At 36.4% G+C, this 12,894-nt stretch overlaps 1 non-coding gene across 1 annotated transcript; it reads left to right on the top strand.

Moving 5' to 3' along the window:
• The first annotated feature begins 10,188 nt into the window (after positions 1 to 10,188).
• Positions 10,189 to 10,295, top strand: LOC135268513 (U6 spliceosomal RNA). The gene has a single exon (XR_010336827.1). It is a non-coding gene; the product is annotated as a U6 spliceosomal RNA (small nuclear RNA).
• Positions 10,296 to 12,894: the final 2,599 nt, after the last annotated feature.

Here is a 12,894-nt window from a genome sequence, read left to right as displayed (position 1 = left end):
ACAGGGCAAGCTGTCATTGGATTTACCATTCTGGGGCCTGGAGGACAATGGCCCTCTTCTGACAGTTCTACTAGGCAGTGGCCCAGTGGGCACTTTGTATGGGGACTCAGACCCCACATTTCCCTTCTACATTACCCTAGCAGAGGTTATCCATGAGGGTTCTGCTCCTGCACCACACCTGTGCCTAGACATCCAGGCATTTCCATACAACCTCTGAAATCTAAGTGGAGGTTCCCAAACCTCAATTCTTGTCTTCTGTGAACCCATAGGACAAACACCATGTGGAAGCTGCCAATCCTGGGGGCTGCTAGCCTCTGAAGCAGTGGCCTGAGCTATAACTTGGCCACTTTTAACCATAGACTGGAGCAGCTGGGACTAAAGTCCTGAGGCTGCACAGAGAGTGTGGGGGTGGGAGAGGTCCTGGACCCAGCCCAGAAAAGCATTTTTTCACTCCTAGACCTCCAGATCTGTGATGGAAAGGGCTGCCATGAAGGTCTCTGACATGCCCTGGGGACATTTTCCCCATTGTCTTGGTGATTAACATTTGACTCCATGTTACTTATGCACATTTCTGCAGCCAGTGTGAATTTCTTCCCAGAAAATTGGTTTTTCTTTTTGACTGCATTGTCCAGGCTGCAAATTTTCCAAACATATACTCTGTTTTCTCTTGAATGCTTTGCTGCTTATAAATTTTTTTTCTGCTACATACCCTAAATCATCTCTCTCAAGTTCAAAGTTTGACAGATCTCTAGGGCAAAGGTAAAAAGCCTCCAGTTTCTTTGCTAAAACATAGGAAGTGTGACCTTTACTCCAGTTCCTAACAAGTTCCTCATTTCCATTTTAGACTACCTCAGGCTGGACTTCATTGTTCATATCACTATCAACATTTTGGTTAAAGACATTTAACAATTCTCTGGGAAGTCCCAAACTTTCCCACATTTTCCTGTCTTCTAGGCCCTCCAAACTGTTCCAACCTCTGCATGTTACCCAATTCCAAAGTCGCTTCCACATTTTCAGGTATTCCTATAGTAGCACCCAACTCCTGGTACCAATTTGCTGTATTAGTTGGTTCTTATGCTGCTATGAAGAAATACCTGAGACTAGATATTTATAAGAAAAAGAGGTTTAATTTATTCACAGTTTCATATGACTGGAGAGGCCTCAGGAAACTTATAATCATGGTGGAATGGGAAGCAAACACTTCCGTCTTCACAAGGCAGCAAGAGAGAGAAGTGCCAGCAGGGAAATGCCAGATGCTTATAAAACCATCAGATCTCATGAAAGCTCACTCACTATCATGAGAACAGCATAAGGGAAACCACCCACACCCTCAACCACTTCCCGCCAGGTCCCTCTCATGACATGTGGGGATTATGGAAACTACAAGATGAGATTTGGGTGGGGACATAGCCAAATCATATCACTCTGATATCTAGGAATATAGAACAGATTTTCATATGTTTATTGGTTTTGGTTTTTCTTTCTTTCAAATTGCCTATTCATATCTTTTGTCCATTTGCCTTAGCATTATGAATGAATAGCTCATCATTTCTCCACTGCCTTGTAATGCCATGTGTATCTTATATTGTTTCCTAGATCTCTATGTTGTTTCATGGGTTTGATACTTTACTTGTGTAATTCTCTTATTTACTGTAGTTTTGGAATAAATTTTGATATCTGATAGACCATATCTCCCAGTTCATTCTTCAAAGTATTTGTAGAAATTTCTAGTTCTTTGTATTTCCATATTAATTTTAGGAATATTATGTCAAGATCATGAAAACCCTTAAGACATTTTCATTAAATTTTGTTTTGGGAAAATTTGTGGAAAAAATTGGACAGAATTGAAATATTTTTATCTTGAGTTTTTTTATCCCTAAATGTGGCATATATTTCATTTCTCTCCAACTTATTCTTATCAGGCTTCTTTTCTCAACAATCCATTGAATCTAGTTTGATTGCCAGGATCATGAACAACCTCAGCTTGTCAAATCCAGTGGCCACTTCTCTGTTTTTTTCTTGCTTGACTCTTCAGTAATCTGAAGGTTTTTCTACCAGCTCAGCATCTCTATAGTCTCAGTTTAGATGTCACTTCTTTAGAAAGTTATTTTTCCATTGTGCAATTTGTAGTTGACATACAGTGACTTCTTCCACATAACTTTGAATGCTTTTTTTTTGCTCCTTCCCTCTCTCCTGTTTGAATTCTTTACACACCCCTCATCTCTATCTAATATGACCTCTGTCAACATCCTGACTTATCTTACACCACTTTCTCTTTTGCTAATTATATATATTTTTTCTTTTTCCAATACATCAAACTAGTCCTCAAACTAGGGACATCATACTTATTTTTCTCTCTGTCTAGAACTCTCTTCTCTTAAAGATATTTGTGTGATTCTATCCTCACTGGCTGTCACCTCCAAAGAGGACTTCCTTGACAACCCAGTCTGAAACTGCTCTCCAATTATCACCACACAAACCCACTGTATTGTTTAAAAAGTTTGGCCTCTGATTGGAAATTATCCTGTTTTTGCATTTGCTTGTTTATTACTAATTTACCCCTAACCTCATCCCACAGAATATATGCTACATAAGAGTAGTAACCTTCTTTATTTTGTATATGTTAATACTGAGAACACTGCTTAGCCCAGAGTTGGTGTTCAACAAATATTTGGTGAATAAAATAAGCCACTCTATAGCCTAAGACTTATGAAATTCATAGTCATTTATTAAATGAAAACACTGTTATCTGTGAACTGACAGGAAGATAGGATGTATGTCTCATGTCTAACAAAATAAATTATTATAGTTGACATATGGCCTTGATAAGTTAACAAATAATTGTTTACAAATAGATTTGAATGAATGAAATATAAATCATTATACTAGATATGAAATAATTTTCAAATAAGAATATATATATACACACACATAGGTAAGTTTTATATTTACTGTTTATATAAATAAGTGAAAAGATAAAAGATTAGCAAAATTAAGATAAGGGCAGATTAACCTGAAATAAAGTTAATACCCCAAACTCATGTAGAGTGGTTGAAAAATTCATTTCTAAACATTCCAGCAGACCCTCTGAAAGGAGACTTTGATAAGTTACATGATGCATGTCCATGAGATAAAACAAGACAGTAGATCAGGGGAGACTGAAATGTTTTTGAACATATGGGTTTGTCACAACATAGTCTTTAGAGCTCTTCCTTATAACATTCCCCAGTAAATATTGATACAATGCCCAAGGGCAGGTGAGTAATTGCTGCTATGAAATGAAACAATCATATAGCTTGGTTCTTCAGTGATCTGGCTCAGCAGAGTCTTGTAAGAATGACTTTTTTTCTAAAAAGGATGGATGGAAAATTCTTCAGGAAATGCTGTGTGTCATTTTCACAAATGATCATATGATGGCATCGGGCAGAAGAAAATATGAAGTTGTATTTCTTGACAAGTACCTAGAGTACAATATTTGTGTTGTTGAAAAAAAAACCCATGTGAAACAACTATTGGCTGACTTGAGAATAGGTGAACATTCTTTTATGAAAAGTGAAGCACCTAATGAGGATGTATTCATGATTAAAAAGCTACCTCCAGAAAAAGAAAAATCAGGGCTCCTCTTACAACGCAGTCCTGGTTCTGGTCTGACAAAAGAATGAATAGGTAACTTACCCCAGCGTTACTGCTGCACCACAGGAAATGCCTACATACTCATAATCATATATCCTGGATGCATTCTTCACTGGGATCCTGAAGCTAAGTTACAGGTCAGATGTATCATCACATATTCAGACTTAAGCAGTTTTAGATACTTTAGCTTTAGTTAGGCCCACAAGTACCTGGACCCTGGCCAAGGTGTTCTATCCTGGAGTCAGGTCTTGCTAAGCAATAGTAGCTCCTCCTGGTTTCTGCAGGCTCAGAGGTCTTCCTCTTTTTTCAAAGACTCCTTGAATACTGCCTGGGTGGCACATTGTTTTCTCTGGTTATTACTATCTAACATTGGCTTGTTCATTCATTCAACAAATATTTATTATTCTTCACGCGTATCACATCTTTAGGCACAAGATAGTTATGTTTTGTGATTTCCATTAGACAACCAAGTTGTATTGTTGTATAGGCAGTTGGGTAGACAAGTCTGAAGTTGAGTGCAGGCCAGGGCCAGAGGTTTAGATGTAATTTTTGAAGCTTGGGGATTGGATGAGGTTATTTAGGAAGTGAGAATAGATGGATAGGGAGAATAATATTACCAAAGCCCCATTTATTTTAAGCAACATTGAATGCTTGGCCTTAATAATGGGACCCTGATGGGTTTTTGCTTTCCCCCGCCTCTGCAGACTGTCAGGCACTTCTCTGCCCCAGCACCATTTTTCCTGCTTAAAATAGGCCTCCAAAGTCTTTAGAAATGAGTCACACTAGTCTTCTATCTTGGGTTAACTCATTTAATTGCTTTATTTGATACTTGCTGAACATACATGAGAAGACAGAGGACTGTGTAGCTCTTAAAACCCCAATTCAAATCTAGCACATTATATATGCATTTTTTGAGTTCCTTGTAGAATAATTCTCTATGATCACTTCCCCATTAGGACTTTTAGAGCAGGAAACCAGACTCATCAGAGAGTCTCTCCAGCCTGTAAAAATTCTGAGTTTTATACCTTTGTTGGGATCAAAAATTATACCCCAAAATATGACACTTCATAAATGCGGAACTGAAAAAGGGGATTCAAGGTCTCTCTTACTACATCCATCTCCTCTCCCACACTGTTTCCCTCAAAGTATAGGATTCTCTGAAGTTCCCTTATCTAGAAAAAGTCTGGATCCACTAAAGAAGTAAACAATTACTTCTGGTCCCTTCCCTGACTTTTCATAAATTGAACCCATATCGTAGGAAGGAAGACTAAAATCTGTCAACAAACCTAGATGAACTTTTGTCATAAACCATTGTCTGCTCTGTAGGCCAAACATTGTCCTAGACCACTGTATGTTCTTCAAGCCCATTGAATTCTAGTAATTATTTATTTTCTCTTGAGTGACTTTCCCTTCTTTCCCTTCCCACAACCTGTTTTGTCAGGATCCAAGCCCCCATTCTTTCTTTTTTTGTTTCTTCATTTCTTCATTTTTATTTTTTATTTCAGTTGATTTTTGAGGGGAATAGGTGATGTTTGGTTATATGGATAAGTTCTTTAGTGGTGATTTCTGAGATTTTGGTACACCCATCACCTGAGTAGTATACACTGTACCTGATGTATAGTTTTTTATCTTTCACCTCCTTCTCACTCTTTCCCCTAAGTCCCCAAAGTCCATGTGTCTTGGAATTTGTGTCCTCACAGCTTAGCCCCCACTTATGAGTGAAAACATATGATACTTGGTTTTCTATTCCTGAGTTACTTCACTTAGAATAATGGTCTCCAATTCCATCCAGGTTGCTGTGAATGCCATTATTTTATTTATTTTTATGGCTGAGTAGTATTCCATGGTGTATATATATATAACACATTTGTTAATCCACTTGGTTGATGAGCATTTGGGCTGGTTCCATATTTTTGCAATTGCCAATCATGCTGCTATAAACATGCATGTTCAAGCATCTTTTTTGTATAATGACTTTTCTTCTAGGTAGATACCCAGTAGTGGGATTGCTAAATCAAATGGTAGATCTACTTCTAGTTCTTTAAGGAATTTCCATTCTGTTTTCCATAGTCATTGTACTAGTTTACATTGTACTAGTTTACATTCCCTCTAGCAGTGTTCCTTTTTCACCACATCCACACCAACATCCATTATTTTTTATTTTTTGATCGTGGCCATTCTTGCAGGAGTAAGGTGGTGGTGCATAGTGGTTTTGATTTGAATTTCCCTCATCATTAGTGATGTTGAGCATTTTATCATGTTTTTTGGCCATTTGTATATCTTTTTTTTTTTTTATTGTACTTTAGGTTCTGGGGTACATGTGCAGATCATGCAGGATTGTTGCATAGGTACATACGTGGCAAGGTGGTTTGCTGCCTTCATTCCCTCATCACATATATCTGATATTTCTCCCGTCATTATCCCTCCCCACCCTCCCCACCCCCTGCTGTCCTCTAGTGCCCCCCAACTGACTGCAGTATGTGATGCTCCCCTTCCTTTGCTCACGTGTTCTAATTGTTCAACACCCACCTATGAGTGATAACAGGCGGTGTTTGGCTTTCTGTTCTTGTGTCAGTTTGCTGAGAATGATGGCTTTCAGATTCATTTATGTCCCTTTGAAGGACATGAACTCATCATTTTTTATGGCTGTGTAGTATTCCATGGTGTGTATGTTCCTTTGAGAATTGTCTGTTTATGTCCTTAGCCCACTTTTCAGTGGGATTGTTTGTTTTTTGCCTGTTGATTTGTTTGAGTTCCTTGTAGATTCTGAATATTAGTCCTTCATTGGATGCATAGTTTGGGAATATTTTCTCCCACTCTGTGGGTTGTCTGTTTTATCTGCTGATTATTTCTTTTGCTGTGCAGAAGCTTTTTAGTTTAACTAAGTTCTATCTATTTATCTTTGTGTTTCGGTTGCATTGTCTTTTGGGTTCTTGGCATAAAGTCTTTGCCTAAGCCAATGCCTAGAAGGGTTTTTTTTGATGTTATCTTCTAGGATTTTTATGGTTTCAGGGCTTAGTTTAAGTTGTTGATACATCTTGAGTTAATTTTTTATAAGGTAAGAGATGAGAATCCAGTTGCAATCTTCTACATTGGACTTGCCATATTTCTCAGCACCATTTTTTGAATAAGGTGTCCTTTTCCCACTTTTTGTTTTTGTTTGCTTTGTCAAAGATCAGCTGACTGTTAAGTAATTGGCTTTATTTCTGGGTTCTCTATTCTGTTCCATTGGTCTACATGCCTATTTTAATACCAGTACCATGCTATTTTGGTGACAATAGCCCTACAGTGTAATTGGAAGTTGGGTAATGTGATGCCTTTGGATTTGTTCTTTTTGCTTAGTCTTGCTTTGGCTATGTGGGCTCTTTTTTGGTTCTTTATGAATTTTAGGATTGTTTTTTCTAGTTCTGTGGAGAATGATGGTGGTATTTTGATTGGAATTGCATTGAATTTGTACATTGTTTTTGGCAGTATGGTCATTTTCACAATATTGATTCTACCCATCCATGGTCATGGGATGTGTTTCCATTTCTTTGTGTCATCTATAATTTCTTTTAGCAGTGTTTTGCAGTTTTCCTTCTGGAGGCCTTTTACCTCCTTAGCTAGGTTTATTCCTAAGTTTTTTTTTTTTTTTTTTTTCCAGCTGTTGTATAAGGGATTGAGTTCTTGATTTGATTCTCAGTTTGGTTGCTGTTGATGTATAGCAGTGCTACTGGTTTGTGTACATAGACTTCATATTCTGAAATTTTATTAAATTTTCATTTTTCATATCTAGGAGCTTTTTGGATGAGGCTTTAGGGTTTTTTTGGTGGTTTTTATTTGCATTTCCCTGATCATTAGTGATGATTATATGTTTCCTAGGTATATGATTATATCATCAGTGAACAACGACAGTTTGACCCCTTACTGATTTGGATGCCCTTTATTTATTTATTTATTTATTTATTTATTTATTTATTTATTTATTTATTTTTTCTTGTCTAATTGCTCTGCCTAGGACTTCCAGTACTATGTTGAATATAAGTGGTGAAAGTGGGCATCCTTGTCTTGTCCCATTTCTTAGGTGGAATGCTTTCAACTTTCTCCCATTCAGTATAATGTTAGCTATGGGTTAGTCATAGATGGCTTTTATTACCTTAAGGTATGTCCCTTCTATGCCAATTTTGCTAAGGGTTTTGATTATAAAGAGATACTAAATTTTGTCAAATACTTTTTTTGCATCTATTGAGATGATTATGTGATTTTTGTTTCTAATTCTATTTATGTGGTGTATTACATTTATTGACTTGCCTATGTTAGACGATCCCTGCATCCCTGGTATGAACCCAATTGTTCATGTTGGATTATTTTTCTGATATGCTGTTGGATTCTGTTAGCTAGTATTTTGTTGAGAATTTTTGCATCTATTTGTTTACCAGGAATTTTGGTCTGTAGTTTTCTTTTTTTGTTATGTCCTTTCCTGGTTTTGGTATAAAGGTAATATGGGCTTCATAAATGATTTAGGGAAGATTTCCTCTTTATCTATTTTTGGAATAGTGTCAATAGGATTGGTACCAATTCTTCCTTGAATGTCTGATAAATTTCAGACATTCATCTATCTGTTCCTGGACTTTTTTTGATTTTTGGTAACTTTTTAATTACCATTTCAATCTTCTTACTTATTATCAGTCTATTTAGAGTTTCTATTTCTTCCTGGTTTAATCTGTGTATTTTCAGAAATTTATCCATCTCTTCTAGGTTTTCTAATTTGTGCATGTAAAGGTGTTCATAGTAGCCTTGAATAAACTTATATTTCTGTGATATTAGTTGTAATATCTCTTGTTTCATTCCTAATTGAGCTTATTTGGATATTATTTCTCCTTTTCTTGGTTAATCTTGCTAATGGTCTATCAATTTTATCTTTTCAAAGAACCAGCTTTTTATTTCATTTATCTTTGTGTTTTTGTTTTGTTTCAATTTCACTTAGTTCTGCTCTGATCTTTGTTATTTCTTTTCTTCTGTTGGGTTTGGGTTTGGTTTGTTCTTGTTTCTCTAGTTCCTTGATATGTGACCTTAGATTGTCTATTTGTGCTCTTTCAAACTATTTGAAGTAGGCATTCAATCCTATAAACTTTTTCATAGCAACACTTTTGCTGTATCCCAGAGGTTTTGATAGGTTGTGTTACTACTGTCATTCATTATGAGGGTCGCTTTTGAAGTTGATTTTCCAATTTTATTCCACTGTGGTCTGAGAGAGTACTTGACATAATTTCACTTTTCTTTGATTTATTGAGACTTGTTTTGTGTCCTGTCATACAGTCTATCTTGGAGAATGTTTCATGTGATGATGAGTAGAATATATATTCTGCAATTGTTGGGTAAAATGTTCTGTAAATATGTGTTAAGCTCATTTGTTCTAGGGTATAGTTTATGTCCATTGTTTCTTTGTTGACATTCTGTCTTCATGCCCTGTCTAGTGCTAGTGGAGTATTGAAGTCCCCCAGTATTATTGTGTTGCTGTGTATCTCATTTGTTAGGTCTAGTAGTAATTGTTTTATAAATTTGGGAGCTCCATTGTTTGTTAGGTGCATATATATTTAGGACTGATATTTTCCCATTAGACTAGTCCTTTTGTCATTATAGAAAGTTTCTCTTTGTCCTTTTAAGCTCTTGTTGCTTTAAAGTTTATTTTGTCTGATATAAGAATAGTTACTTCTGCTTGCTTTTGGTGTCTATTTGCATGGAATATATTTTCCATCTAAGTTTATGTGAGTCCTTTTGTGTTAGGTGAATCTTTTGAAGACAGCAGAAACTTGGTTGGTGGATTCTTAACCATTCTGCCATTCTGTATAATTTAAGAGGAGCATTAACCCATTTACATTCAACGTTAGTATTGAGGTGTGAAGTACTATTCTATTCATTGTGCTAGTTGTTGCCTGAATATCTTGTTTTTTTTTTTTTCTTTTTTTCATTGTGTTATTGTTTTATAGATCCTGTGAAATTTATGCTTTAAGGAGTTTCTATTTTGGTAGATTTCAATGATTGGTTTCTAGAATTATAGCTCCTTTTAACAGTTACTGAAGTGCTCATGCCCCCATTCTTTCTGTAACCCCAAGGTAATATATAAGTTTCTGTACCCCACTGGAGGGGTTGGGTCTTTATTCGGAAGGCTCCAAAGTATACAGCTTAAAAATTTGTATGCCTTTTCTCCCATAAATCTAATTTTTGTGAGATAATTTTTCAGTGAAACTTCAGGGGGCCACAGTAAACATTCTCTTTGGCCCTTATACCTTTTTAACTGCTCTTCCTATTATTTGATAAATAATGGAGGAGAGCTTGCTCTTTGTTTTCCTATTTACCAATGGTGAGAGAAACATCATCTCTTTAAGACATGTAGTCCAAAGTGTACACTGACCTTCATGTTCTTCTCTAACCTAGGGCAAAGCTCCACATAGAACAATTTCTATTTTGCCAGCATCCAATCAGGTATGAGAATATACTGTAGAGGAAAGTTGTTGAGCATGGCGTAAGACACTTTATGGAAGTGTAAAGAGTGTGTCAAAACAGTTTTAAGTGGTGTTTGCTTTGGCAGTACATGTAATGAAACTGGAATGATACAGAGAGGATTAGAGTGGCCCCTGCGTAAGGATGACATGAAAACTCTTGAAGAGTTTGATGTTTTTACATAGAGTCTAAACCTATGACTCACTGGCATCCCTGAAAGAGTAAGAGAGAGCAAGTAACTTGGAAGACATATTTGAAGATATAGTCTGATATTATACATTCCAACAAAGCCTGAGAAACACAGTCATCAGATTATCCAAGGTCCACAATAAAGAAAAAATATTAAAGGCAGCTAGACAGAAGGGGAAGATCACCTACAAGGGAATCTCATCAGGCTAACAGTGGAGCTTTCAGCAGAAATCCTACAAGCCAGAAGAGATTGGAGGTCTACAATTAGTATACTTAAAGAAAAGAAATTTAAAACAAGAATTTTATATTCAATGAACTAACTGTCATAATCAAAGGAGAAATAAAATTATTTCAGGCAAGCAAATGCTAAGGGAATTTGTTACCATGAGGCCTGACCTGCCTTACATGAGGTCCTAAAGGGAATGCTAAACATGGAAATGAGAGACCCTTACCAGCTACCACAAAAATGCACTTAGGTATGTAGACCATTGACAGTATAAAGAAACTACACAATCAAGTCTACATAACAACCAGCTAACAGCATGAGGATAGGATCAAATTCACACATATCAATAGTAGCCTTGAATGTAAATGGGATAGATGCCCCACTTAAAAGGTGCAGAATGGGCTGGGCGCGGTAGCTCACGCATGTAATCCTAGCACTTTGGGAGGCCGAGGAGGGTGGATCACCTGAGCTCAGGAGTTCAAGACCAGCCTGGCCATCACAGTGAAACCTCATCTTTAAAAAAAAAAAAAAAGGTGCAGAATGGCAACTTGGACAAAGAAAAAAGACCTAATCATATACTGTCTACAGGAGACCCATCTCACATGCAATGTCAGCTTTAGGCTCAAAAAAGGATGGAGAAAGATTTATCAAGCAAATGAAAAACAGAAAAGAGCAGGACTTTCTATTTTTATTTCAGATGAAACAAACTTTAAAACAACAAAGGTAATAAAGAACAAAAGGAAGGCATTGCATAATGATGAAGATTCAATTCAACAAGAAGCCTTAATTATCCTAAATATATATATATATATATATACTGTCAGCACTAGAGCACCCAAGCTCATAAAACAAGTTCTTAGAGAACTGCAAAGAGACTTAGATGAACACACAATAATAGTGAGAGCCTTCACTACCCCACTGAAAGTATTAGAGAGATTATTAATGTAAAAAACTAACAAAGATACTTAAGATCTAAACTTGAAACTTGACCAAATGGGCCTAACAGACATCTACAGAACAGTCCACTCAACAAGAGAATATACATTCTTCTCATCTGCACATGACACATACTCTAAAATTGACCACATGGTAAGCCATAAAACAAATTCTCAACAAATGCAAAAACCAAAATCATAGCAACCACACTCTTAAACTGCAGCACAATAAAACAGAAATCAATACCAAGAAGATCTCTCAAAGCCATACTTTTACAAGGAGGTTAAATGCTCTGCCCCTGAATGACTTTTGGGTAAACAATGAGATTAAAATAGTGATATGATGTGACTCTGTGTCCCCACTTAAATCTCATCGTGAATTGTACTTCCACAATTCCTATGTGTTATAAGAAGGACCTGGTGGGAGATAATTGACTCATGGGGGCGGTTCCCCCCATATTGTTCTCATAGTAGTGAATAAGTCTCATGAGATCTGATGGTTTTATAAGGTTTCTGCTTTTGCATCTTCCGCATTCTCTTTGTCTGCTGCCATCCATGTAAGATGGGACTTGGTCCTCCTTGCCTTCTCCCATGATTGTGAGACTTCCCCATTCATCCATGTGCAACTAAGTACACATAAACCTCTTTATTTTGTAAATGACCCAGTCTTACATATGTCTTTATCAGCAGCATGAAAGTGGACTAATACAGGTAGAAATTAAGAAATTCTTTGAAACTAATGAAAACAAAAAGACAACATACTGGAATCTCTGAGTCATGGCTAAAGCAGTGTTGAGAGGAAAATTTATAGTGCTAAACACCCACATCAAAAAGTTGGAAAGAGCTGAAATTAACAAACTAACATCACACTTAGAGGAACTAGAAAAACAAGAGCAAACAAATCCCATAGCTAGCAGAAGACAAGAAATAACCAAAATCAGAGCTAAACTGAATGAAATGGAGATGAGAAAAACCACACAAAATAATTAGCAAAACCAAAAGTTGGCTCTTTGAAAGACTAACTAAAATTGATAGACTGTAGGCTAGACTAATAAAGGAAAAATATGATCAAAATAAGCACAATCAGAAATGACAAAGGGAATATTACCACCAACCCCACAGAAATACAAAAAACTCCATCTATTACAAACACCACTATGCACACAAACTAGAAAATTTAGGAGATTATGAATAAATTCCTGGAAACATACAATCTCCTAAGATTGAACCAGAAAGAAATAAAAACCCTAAACAGACCATTAATGAGTTCCAAAATTGACTCAGTAATAGTAAGTTTATAAAATGAAAAAGCCCACCAACCAGACAGATTCACAGTTAAATTCTATTAGACATATAAAAAAGAGCTGGTACCAATTCTACTGAAACAATTGCAAAAAAATTGAAGAGAAAGGACTCCTGCCTAACTCA

Source organism: Aotus nancymaae, unplaced genomic scaffold, assembly GCF_030222135.1.
Source record: "Aotus nancymaae isolate 86718 unplaced genomic scaffold, 86718_ANA_hifiasm-v0.15.2.pri h1tg000040l, whole genome shotgun sequence".
Classification (NCBI taxonomy): domain Eukaryota; kingdom Metazoa; phylum Chordata; class Mammalia; order Primates; family Aotidae; genus Aotus; species Aotus nancymaae.
This window is presented reverse-complemented; position numbering and strand designations above follow the sequence as displayed.